This window comes from Aquarana catesbeiana, linkage group LG04 (genome assembly GCF_042186555.1).
Source record: "Aquarana catesbeiana isolate 2022-GZ linkage group LG04, ASM4218655v1, whole genome shotgun sequence".
Lineage (NCBI taxonomy): Eukaryota > Metazoa > Chordata > Amphibia > Anura > Ranidae > Aquarana > Aquarana catesbeiana.
In genome coordinates this window covers 93,184,405-93,196,900 of record NC_133327.1, presented here as the reverse complement: position 1 = coordinate 93,196,900, position 12,496 = coordinate 93,184,405, and the positions used below count along the sequence as shown (strand labels likewise).

General features: G+C 46.6%; 1 long non-coding RNA gene across 1 annotated transcript; it reads left to right on the top strand.

The window, feature by feature from the left end:
- Positions 1-436: 436 nt before the first annotated feature.
- On the top strand, positions 437-5,743 carry LOC141139358 (uncharacterized). Its single transcript, XR_012243750.1, has 2 exons — positions 437-1,116; positions 5,341-5,743. It is a non-coding gene; the product is annotated as an uncharacterized lncRNA (long non-coding RNA).
- The last annotated feature ends 6,753 nt before the right edge of the window (positions 5,744-12,496 follow it).

Genomic DNA, 12,496 nt, shown 5'->3' with positions numbered 1-12,496 from the left:
CATGGCCGCTAGCTTAGAATCAACAGAAATGAAGTGGCGGAGCCTGCTATGGAGACCGCCAATCAGGTGCGAGCGCGCGGCGAGAGGGCGTTAACTTAGTGCGTCACTCTGAGGTAGGTTCAGTCTGCAGTCAGTCAGCTAGAGGAGCCGCATCATTCGCCTGTTCTCCGTCACGCCCACCTTGATGTCTTCCTAAAGCAACACCTTTGACTGGTAAGAGGGCGGAGATTGTAACTAGGGGATTTACAGAGATAGGGGGCGGGGATTTACTGAAGCCGAGTCGGACATCTTTAATAAAGGATCGTAGGAAACTTATCATGGGCGGATCTAGGCTGGCTGTGCGCCCCCCCCCCCCCCCCCATCCCAGATTGTAATTGCACCTCCCACCCACAACCCTTCTCCACTCCTGACGCGGCGGAGGCTGATTTTAATTCTACGCCGGTGTTGGGATAAAGGTGACAATAGACATCTCAGAACAGGGGCGGAGTCGTGTAAGAGTGAGAGACGCCCCAAGGTGTTGTCATGGTTACAGACGCCAGGTGTTTGCCGTGATGGGAGGGGGTGGGCTCTCCTCTCCTCCCCTTCGCTCTCTGCTGACCTCTAGTCTCCGCCCCCCAGTCATGCAATACATTGAATGGGCGGCGCGGGCTTAAGGAGCCCCCCAGCTGTCCAAATTTAAGTCCCGCCCATTAGTATCTGACAGACTACAGAAGCCGGCTGTACCGGCCAATCACAGGCCACTCAGCACGGCTCCTCAGGCACAGGCGCCACCCCCGCCCCTAGTTCCGGTCCTGGTCCTCATTCTGCATCGATGAAAAGCACAAAGTCGTCAGCCACTATCACTACTTTGTGCCAGCCAGAGAATGTGGGGAGGAGCAAAACACAGGCCACGCCTATCAGACAGCGGCAGGGCCGCGAGCTGATAGCAGAAATGAAGTGGCGGAGCCTGCTATGGAGACCGCCAATCAGATGCAAGCGCGCGGCGAGAGGGCGTTAACTTAGTGCGTCACTCTGAGGGAGGTTCAGTCAGCGATTAGCCAGCTAGAGGAGCGGACTGATTCGCCTGTTCTCCGTCACGCCCACCTTGATGTCTCCCTAAAGGAACGCCTTTGGCTGGTAAGAGGGCGGAGATTGTAATTAGGGGATTAGAGAGATAGGGGGCGGGCATTTACTGAAGCCGAGTCCGACATTTTTAATAAAGGATCGGAGGAAAGTGAGTCACCATGGGCGGATCTAGGCAGGCTGTACCCCCCATCCCAGATTTTAATTTTACGCCGGTGTTGGGATAAAGGTGCCAATAGATATCTCAGAACAGGGGCGGAGTCGTGTAAGAGTGAGAGACGCCCCAAGGTGTTGTCATGGTTACAGATGCCAGGTGTTTGCCATGGTGGGAGGGGGTGGGCTCTCCTCTCCAGCTCCTCCCCTTCGCTCTCTGCTGACTTCTAGTCTCCGCCCCCCAGCCATGCGGTACATTGGATGGGCGGTGCGGGCTCAAGGAGCAGCCCAGCTGTCTTGGACATGCGACCCCGCCACCAATTTCAACTCCCGTCCATTACAATCTGACAGACTGCAGAAGCCGGCTGTACCGGCCAATCAGCGCCGCGCGGCTGCTCAGGCACAGCATGCGGGTTACCTAGCAACCCAATGTCAACACTGCGGAGCGCACGCAGCCATCCACATGGTCAACCTTCGCGCGCCCGCCTCCTCGATGAGGATTGGCCCGCCCCTTTATTTACCACGTCACACGGCTCTCGTCTCAGAGGAGGGGAGAGCCAATGTTCTGTCAATTTCTCCAACCCATCACAACCACGTGCCCTCCTCCATAAGGCAGGATTTGTGATTTGGTAGAGACTGTGATTGGGTAGTTCTGCCTGAACACCAACTCACTGATGTCCAGTTTAATTTTATTATTAGCTGCATTAAATAAACTATGTGCAGCACGTTTAAAAAATAAATAAATAAATAAATAATGTGTGATGGAGGAGGAGAATTCCCGGAAATGATTGTGTGACTTCCGATGGGGACACCCGATTTAAGGGGGGACTCTGATGGGGACACCCGATTTAAGGGGGGGACTCTGATGGGGACACCCGATTTAAGGGGGGACTCTGATGGGGACACCCAATTTAAGGGGGAACTCTGATAAGAACACCTGATTTAAGGGAGATCTCTGATGGGGAGTACCTGATTTAAGGGGGGACTCTGATAAGAACACCCGATTTAAGGGGGGAACTCTGATGGGGACCCCTGAAATAGAAGACACAAGTTGTGTTCTGACACTTGCCGCCCTGTGACATATCCGTACCTCACTAGGCTTTATCTTGTTATACCAGGATGATGCTTACAACTGCAGGCATCACCCCGGCACCATTTTTTTAGAGCAGACAGTCAGCTTTCTTGTAGAAGTAATCCTAGTGGCTAATTAGCCGCTGGACTGCTTTTACAAGCAGCAAGAGGGGATGTCTCCTGCCGCTTTCTGTGGCTGTATTGGGATCTCCCATTCCACTGGAAGTCCTGATCAACCAGCTGGCGCTTCTGCCAGCTGATCACAGAGCCCAGAAAAGACCCGATCAGCTTTGTTGGGCTCTATAATATAGTAACCCAGAAGTGATAATGATCTTGGTGTGATCAAATGCTTCTAAGTGCAGAGGAGGGATTTGGGGTCTTATAGACCCCAGATCGCTCCATAAAGAGTACTTGTCACATGCCTATTGCTGTCACAGGAAGTACTTACATTGTTTTTGACAGCAGCAATAGTTAAAAAATGTGTTTTTTAAAGCGAGGACATTGTAAAAAAAAAAAAAATATATATATATATAAATTAAAGTAAAGTGCCCTTGTGCAAAGGTGAATGCACGCGTTGCTCCCACACGTGTAAGGTGAAACGGCAAAGGTCAGATCATGGGCAGTCATTCTAGAAGCAGACCTTCTGTGTAAATCTAAAGTGGAAACCTGTGAAGGCTTTTAAAGCGTCACCTATGGATAGTAAAATTGACATTGTTTGTTGCCGTTGCACGGTCGTGCGTAGTTTTAAAGCGTGACATGTTTGGCTCAGAGTAACATCCTTTATTTTTCACCAAAAATTGGGTTATGTATTATTTTTTTTTTTTGCCTTAAAATGTAAAACAGTGTGTTTTTTTTTCCCCAAAAAGTGTTTGAAAAACTGCTGTGCAATTACCGTGTCACATAACAAACTTGCAAAACCCACCATTTTATTCTCTAGGGCTTCTGCTTTATTTATATATGTGTCAGAAAAAGACCAGGAGGTCAAGTGGTTAAAAAAATAAATAAATAAATATATATATATATATATATATATATATATATACACACACACATACACAGTATCTCACAACAGTGAGTGCACCCATCACATTTTTGTAAATATAAAAAAAAAAAATGTAAAAAAAGAAAAAAAAATTGCAATAAGCGTATATTGATTGGTTTGCGCAAAAGTTATAGCGTCTACAAAATAGGGGATAGATTTATAGCATTTTTTTTTTTTTTTTTACTAGTAATGGCGGAGATCTGCAATTTTTATTGTAACTGTGACATTATGGCGGACACGTCGGACAATTTTGACACATTTTTGGGACCATTGGCATTAATACAGCGATCAGTGCGATTAAAAATGCATTGATTACTGTAAAAATGTCACTGGCAGTGAAGGGGTTAAGTGTGTCCTAGGGAGTGATTCTAACTGTGGGGGATGGGGACTGTGCAGGGAAGATAGCAGATCGTCTGTTCATACTCTGTATGAACAGTCGATCTGTCACTGCCCCCTTTTCATTATTCACGCATATATATTGTGTATGTAATATTTTGTCATTATTATTTTAATAGACGTTGTAGGTACTAAAAAGTAGCACTACAACATATTATAAAAATTAAACTGGTTGGTGTGGAACACGCTGAGGCAGCGCAGGAGATTTTCATTACACACATTAGCAAATCATTGCTTTTTTAATGTAGATTTTACACAGCGTCCCAACTTTTTGGAATTGAGGTTGTGTTATTATTATGATCTATGCTGCTTTCTATCTTCAGCATGTTATATTGAAGCCCCACTCAGGAGTAAAACAACCTTTTTACCCCATCCCCCTCACCCCCTTTCCAAACCGGTGCTGACTGTCTATTTTCCCTCTTACCCAGTGAAGATGGCAATACTCACCTAAGTCCCCCATCCAGGTCCCTTATTACTACCAGTTGTGTGCAGGACCGCTAATCCAGCATTGCCATGGTGCCCTGTGCCCTCCAATCCCCTACCTTCCCCCTCTCATGATCTTGGTCATCTTCTAACTCCTGAGAGGACCCAGCCGACGGTCATACTGTTTGTCCATATCACTGCCCATCAAAGGACACCAAGCAGAATAGGAATAGGAGAAGACTCTGGGCTGCGGCCTATTATGTAAAAATGGGCATTTAGATGGGTTTTTTTTTCCAACAATCACATAGATGGTGGTAGGTGGCCGGGTGACATTGATCCCGGAGTGGCCTTTTAAAGCAGACCTTCACTTTTAAGTGAAGTGCCGCTTTATCCACCTCCCCACCCTAAACACTTTGAAATGTGTTTTGTTTTCTTATTTCAGGGAGCCACTACCTTTTTGGACAGGTACCCCCTTCCCACTTCCTCGTATCTCACATGGGCAAGAATGACATTGCTCACCCCGCCCCCTTCTCTGCCCCCAGCCCTCTAGGATATGTCACACATGCAAGGAGCCTGCAGAACCAGTCTTATTTCACTGCACAATCTCATGCATGCACAGCGGGGTGCCGGTTGAGATTGTTCAGGAAGTCACAGTAGACTCCCAAATCCCAAGATGAAGGTGCTGGGGACCCAAAGAAGTGCGAAGAACCGTCTGCTGAATGATAGCAGGGACTGGTCAGTACCTCCATTTTAAAAGGTCAACAGTTGCAATATTTGTTGCAGGGGATCATTTATTTTTTATTTATTTTTTTTTTTAGAAGTGAAGTTCCACTTTAAAGAAAGGAAATAAAAAAGTGTTAATTTTTTTTTTTAAGTGAAAAAAATTGTAAAATCACCCCATTGCAAACATTCAGCGTAGGATGCATTTATGTGAAGTATCACTGTGACCGTCGGTGTGAGAGCAATAATTTCGGGGTCAAAATTCATGGATAGTTAATATAATAATTTTCCAACGGTATATTCTTCCTTCCTTAGAAAGTCAAAGTCAAGTCCTGTATCAAAGATGGTGATGTCGGGACCGGTGGCGGTATTTAGAACTGGCTGCGGGAAGCTCTGGATCCTGGACATGCTACTGATTTTTAAAATATGTATTTATAGTATTTGTATCTGCTGATTTTTTTTTTTTTTTACAGAAAACCCAACTGAAGTTCCTGTTTTGGTGTCATAACCTGGTCCTCCTATCTCTGCTCATGTCCAGACTAAGGATGGGCTCAGCCATGTTCGGATATGAATCTGAACTCGCCTGGGTTATCTCACCGGGAAGCTCTGACTTCTTGTAAGGGCAGGGGGGACTGATGTGAATTGGTGTAATATTTCTCTAGCTGGGAGCAGGACTGTCAGTGCTCTTTGGACTGAAGGGACCATCTGGTGTAGAGAGAGACTGTCACTGTAACTCAGGAGGGGACGTGTCATATCGGTGAGGTGTCATTATCATCTGTGCTGCTGCACACTGCTGTCAGTGTCACTATGAGAGTCAATTTCACGTGTGTGTAAATCGATTGTATTTACTATCGTAAATAAAAAAAAAGATATATATATTTTTTGCCTTTAATATCTACCTTTAAATCACACCGCTAATTGCATATTTTACTTGTTTGTAGCCTAAATAGTAAAATGTGCGCTTAAAACTGTGATTTTGTAACTTTTGGAAATGCCAGTAAATTTTGGGTGTTGTGTCAGTAAATTTCAATCTGGTAGGTTGGCAACACTTCCTCTTAACATGCCCTGGCAACAGTCCAACAGCTGTCAGTCCTCAGGCTGAGTGTGCCAACCTTTACCAACCCTGTCTAACAATATATTATTAGCATAGCTGGTAGTAGATTGTCACATTCAGCCAGACTTTCTGTAATATTGAAGTCATTTTATAGCTTCTTCATCCCACTTCTTCAGTTCTGGAGAAGGTATGATGGACCTTCAACATTACAGAACAAGTCCAGTTGAATGTGACTACTACTAGCTATGCTATGACCTGGATACATAGGAACCTTCACAGACAGTAATCATGGAAGAATGTATTTATTATTACACCGCCACAGAACATACAGATGGATCTTGTATCAGACTTTATTAAATACAACTTATTACATAAAATTAAAGTAATAAAGGTTCACAAACTTCTTACTGTCAATCTTGATGGTGACAAATCCTTCAGAGGCGGCCCGTACCACACCTTCATTTCCCCAGATCTCCGCCATCTGCACCGACTGTTCATTATCCCCTGTAATAGAGGAGATGAGGGGTACCTGCAATGTACTATCTATACCAGTCCTGAGAAGAATGATAATCGGGTATAACTGATCTCTAAGACACCAGTCCAGAAGGAGCCTGCATAGGCCTTGTGTACACACCAGCAGAGACACAGCTGGTAATTGACCCTCATCAGGCTATCATATTCAATGGTCACATTTTAAATCCTAAAGCCCAACTCCAGCTAAAGCTCTGTACAATCTGCTTTACATCCACCACCAATTCTCTCATAGAAGGCCCTGTGCATTGGATACAAACTAAATACATTGTGTAAATGTGTGCTCCTTGAGGTAAAAATTGGTAAGTTTAAAAGAAGATTGTACAATCAGATTGTGACATGTATGGTCCCCCTAATACTTGTGATCTTGGCATGCTACAGGCGACTAACCTGTAGAGAAATAACTCACCCGTTTCCATGGTGATGCTCCCTCTCTGGTCGGATTAGTGTGTTGTCAGTCCCTCGATGGCGGAAACACTGTACAATTGTCCTTCACCAGCGAGGGAGAGCATTAGCACCATAATCCAGCCAATGAGGGAGTGACGCTGCAGAAACAGGTGAGCAGTTGCTCCGCCCTCTAGTGACCCTGTGTGACATTCTGTAGGTACAATGCTGGCGGGGCACTAAACTGCTGCAGAAACATTTTTCTTTTTGATGCCGGGTTCACATATCTCCGGCTGCGGTTCACAGCATGGGGCCCGGTGCGTGTCTATTCACCGATTCATGTGCGATTCAACTCTGAATTTTTGCCTTATTTCGCACTTGAACCGGACCCAAAGATGCACAGCACCCTTCTGCAATCCGGACTGCGGTCACCCCGGACCTGTGTGATTCGGCTCCATTGACAGCTGATCACACTCTCCTGTCATGCAAATTGGATGCATATATGTGAACCTAACCTGAAGCTTTTAAAGTGGAACTTAACCCATCGATCAGTTTCTCAAAACAGTTACATCTGGGGAATGCCGTGAGAGAGAAAGGTAAAAGTTGCTTGTGCTCTCAACCAAACTGTCAAGCCACCAAATGGCTGTTGTTATAACTGATCACATGTGCAGCACCCACTGTAGATCAAACTAAGGCAAAGATGGCAGCTTCATGGGCTGTAAACAATTGTTTACAACTTAGGTGTCCAACCTGTGCCCTGCAGACACTACTCTTGGGTCCCCCATCTCCCTGTAATAGCCGGAATTTCTAGCAGTCTCATGTGATGTGTCTCCAGTCTACTACTGTCTCTTGGACCATGTTCCCAGACTCCAACAACTCCTATATTCTGATCACAGTCTCTGACAGTAGTCTCTTGTAAAACTTCCACTTCCTCTTGTATCATGACCACAATCTCTGACCATCTCTTGTCTCATGACTGCAGTTACTAACCATATCTTGTATTATGCTTGCAGTCTTTAGGCTCATGTGAATCGCATGTGAAATGGAATGCATTCCTGCAATTCACATTCGATTCAGTGCAGTGCGATTTGAGTCCATTCATTTTAAATGGGCTCAAATTGCAACCAAGAACTGCATGCACCATTTTTAAGCTGTGCCACAACCAGATCGCATGGTACAGAATGGCATTATGGTGCAGGCAAATGCACTGTGTTTGCAGTGTCGTTAACATTGACATATTGTTACATAGTTAGTCAGGTTCAAAATAGACACAAGTCCATCTAGTTCAACCAAAAAAATAAATAAAAATACAATCCCATATACACAAACCTTCACTCATAGTTCACCTGGAGCAGGTCACAAGGGCAGTGTGTTTTGCATGCGATACGGGAAATCCCAACTGATTGCAGTGTTTCCTGCACTGCATTAGACCTAGACTTAAAGTGATCTTAAATGTTCCTTTAAGAGCAGCCCTGATCCTCCTCTTCTTAGGTCCCTGTCAGAACTCCTGGCCCCTCCTCCCTGCCAATGTCCCCGTAGGAAGCTGCTTACTATGGGGGCACTTGTGCATGCTCACTCCTTCGCCGTCTCAGGCCTGCCCCCTTCTCACTGGCTGTGATTGACAGCAGCAGGAGCCAATGGAGCCTGTGTCTGAGCTTTAATCAGTGCAGTAAGAAAAATGTGATGAACACCGCACCCTACTCTTTAACAAAACATATACATCATAAAGTGCAATATCATGAATGACCGCTAGATGTCCCTAGAGGATTAATTAACATATAGTGAACGTGAAAAATATGTAATAATATAAATGCTGAAGTGCTATTATACATAAAATTACCACCAGATATCTCCAGTGTATAGCAAAAATTGCAAATAAACTTATGGTGCAGTATCCGAAAGGTAAAGTAATTATAAGTAGAAAGTGCCGGTCTTCCCTCTCTCAGTCCTAGTCTCCACTCTCTGTCAGTCCCCGATATTCCCTCACTCAGTCCTTATCTCCACTTTCTGTCAGTCCCCCCGTCTTCCCTCTCTCAGTCCTTGCCTCCACTCTCTGTCAGTCCCCGATATTCCCTCACTCAGTCCTTATCTCCACTTTCTATCAGTCCCCCGTCTTCCCTCTCTGTCCTTGCCTCCACTCAATGTCAGTCCCCGGTCTTCCCTCTCTCTGTCCTTGTCTCCAGTCTCTGTCAGTCCCCGGTCTTCCTTCTCTCAGTCCTTGTCTCCACTCTCTCTCAGTCCCTGGTCTTCCCTCTCTCAGGCTGGATTCACACCTATGCATTTTTAGTGCTTTTTGCATTTTGCAGATTTGCACTACAGTCTATTTAACGTGGTTTACTATGGAACATGTAATGCAGTGCAAATCTGAAAAATGCAAAAAGCACTAAAAATGCATAGGTGTGAATCCAGCCTCAGTCCTTGTCTCCACTCTCTGTCAGTCCCTGGTATTCCCTCTCTCAGTCCTTGTCTCCACTCTCTGTCAGTCCCCGGTCTCTCCCTCTCTCTGTCCTTGTCTCCACTCTCTCTCAGTCCCCGGTCTTCCCTCTCTCTGTCCTTGTCTCCACTCTCTCTCAGTCCCCGGTCTTCCCTCTCTCAGTCCTTTTCTCCACTCTCTCTCAGTCCCCGGTCTTCCCTCTCTTTGTCCTTGTCTCCACTCTCTCTCAGTCCCCGGTCTTCCCTCTCTCTGTCCTTGTCTCCACTCTCTCTCAGTCCCCAGTCTTCCCTCTCTCAGTCCTTGTCTCCACTCTCTCTCAGTCCCTGGTCTTCCCTCTCTCAGTCCTTGTCTCCACCCTCTCTCAGTCTAGGGTTGCCACCTTTTCTTCAAGCCAAACCCGAACATTTTCACGGCACACGGCAATTTTTTTGAAGTACACACTATAGGAGTGTAAAATACCTGGGACACCTTTTGGGTTACCCAAAGAGAGTAGTAATGAGGTGTGCTTCGGTGAACAGTGGCTGTGGCCAAAATGCAATAACAGTGGGGGGGTACTTAAAGGGGCAGGGTTAAATGAAACTAAACCATTCGTGTACCCATAAAATATGATTCGATTAATAAAAGAATTGTCAGTTAAAATATGAAACTAGCCTACCTTAAAAGTGGACACTGTCAGCCAGTAGAGCAGAGGACGGTGTCAGTAGAGCAGAGGACGGTGTCAGTAGGGCAGTGGACGGTGTCAGTAGGGCAGTGGACGGTGTCAGCAGGGCAGTGGACGGTGTCAGCAGGGCAGTGGACGGTGTCAGCAGGGCAGTGGACGGTGTCAGCAGGGCAGAGGACGGTGTCAGCAGAGTAGTGGACGGTGTCAGTATGGCAGTGGACGGTGCCAGTAGAACAGTGGACGGTGTCAGTAGAGAAGTGGACAGTGTCAGTAGAGAAGTGGACAGTGTCAGTAGAGAAGTGGACAGTGTCAGTAGAGAAGTGGACAGTGTCAGTAGAGAAGTGGACAGTGTCAGTAGAAAAGTGGACAGTGTCAGTAGAGAAGTGGACGGTGTCAGTAGAGCAGAGTTGGATGTCAGTAGGGCAGTGGACGGTGTCAGTAGAGCAGTGGACGGTGTCAGTAGGGCAGTGGACGGTGTCAGTAGAGCAGTGGACGGTGTCAGTAGAGCAGTGGACGGTGTCAGTAGAGCAGTGGACGGTGTCAGTAGAGCAGTGGACGGTGTCAGTAGAGCAGTGGACGGTGTCAGTAGAGCAGTGGACGGTGTCAGTAGAGCAGTGGACGGTGTCAGTAGGGCAGTGGATGGTGTCAGTAGGGCAGTGGACAGTGTCAGTAGAACAGAGGATGATGTCAGTAGGGTGGTGGGCAGTGTCAGTAGGGCAGAGGACGGTGTCAGTAGGGCAGAGGACGGTGTCAGTAGGGCAGTGGACAGTGTCAGTAGGGCAGTGGATGGTGTCAGTAGAGCAGTGGACAATGTCAGTAGGGCAGTGGACGGTGTCAGTAGAGCAGTGGACGGTGTCAGTAGAGCAGTGGACGGTGTCAGTAGAGCAGTGGACGGTGTCAGTAGAGCAGTGGACGGTGTCAGTAGAGCAGTGGACGGTGTCAGTAGAGCAGTGGACGGTGTCAGTAGAGCAGTGGACGGTGTCAGTAGGGCAGTGGACGGTGTCAGTAGGGCAGTGGACAGTGTCAGTAGGGCAGTGGATGGTGTCAGTAGAGCAGTGGACAATGTCAGTAGGGCAGTGGACGGTGTCAGTAGAGCAGTGGACGGTGTCAGTAGAGCAGTGGACGGTGTCAGTAGAGCAGTGGACGGTGTCAGTAGAGCAGTGGACGGTGTCAGTAGAGCAGTGGACGGTGTCAGTAGAGCAGTGGACGGTGTCAGTAGGGCAGTGGACGGTGTCAGTAGGGCAGTGGACGGTGTCAGTAGAACAGAGGATGATGTCAGTAGGGTGGTGGGCAGTGTCAGTAGGGCAGAGGATGATGTCAGTAGGGTGGTGGACGGTGTCAGTAGGGCAGAGGACAGTGTCAGTAGGGCAGAGGACGGTGTCAGTAGGGCAGAGGACGGTGTCAGTAGGGCAGAGGACGGTGTCAGTAGGGCAGAGGACGGTGTCAGTAGGGCAGAGGACGGTGTCAGTAGGGCAGAGGATGGTGTCAGTAGAGCAGTGGATGGTGTCAGTAGAGCAGTGGATCAGAGCACTGCTCCCCGAGTCCACCCAGTTGTGTGACAATAGCGAATGAATATTATCACATTGCACAGTAAAGTAGGTTACTTGCATTGTTGCAGTGGCTGTCAGGATTTATTTTGCCATTACCAATTGGGGAGATTTCCCTTCACTTCCTGTTCAATAGCTGAAACAGGAAGTGAAAGAAAAACACTCCATATTGGGGGGATTCTAGAACTAGTGTCCCCATGAAAAGATTTCAACGCTATTTCTATCTTGGTGACAGCTCAAAATGTGGGATTTTCTTTTACTTTCACGCTTGGTAACCTAAAAGGGACAAATAGAGAGGGTGAATCTCCCTAAGGCCCCATTCACACCTCACGTCTTTTTACTCAACACACATAGGGTAGCCCATTCACTTAAATGGGCTGCCCTATGCGTGGCAAACATGTCAAAGAAGCTTCACATTTTATTTATTTTTACAGCGTGTTTTGGTACATTTATGGCCCGTTTTGCTATGCACAATTGCTTGTATGCTGTCCGCGTTTGGGGTGCCATTGAAAGGTAATGCCACTGCAAGCACAATACATGTTTTGCACATGTCACAGCAAGATACACAAAAATGCACACTTCTGCGTTCCTTTCCAGAACGCAAAGGTGTAAATAGAGCCTAACAGGGGCACAGACAGCAATAAATACCTGACAGGTGTTCTCATCCCTCTTCACTCTATCCAAAACCAAAATGTTTTTCCTTTAGCTATACTTTAACTCCTTCCTAAATATTACATTTAATGGTGCACTCTGGGCAGATTTAATGTATAAAGACAAAACTTTTTTTTTGTGTTTTGGATAGAGTGGAGAAGTATTAGAACTCCATTGGGGTAATTTTGTTGTTTTTGCCCCCATGAAAGTGAAAGAAAATCCCATTTTTGGCTTGACACTTAAAGCGGTAATAGAGGGGAAATTTTCCAATGAGGACACTAGTTCTGGTGACCCTGATGACATCCAGGGGTTCCCTCATTTTGGAGGGATTTCCTTTCAATTCCTGTCTTGGCTATGGGGCATGAAG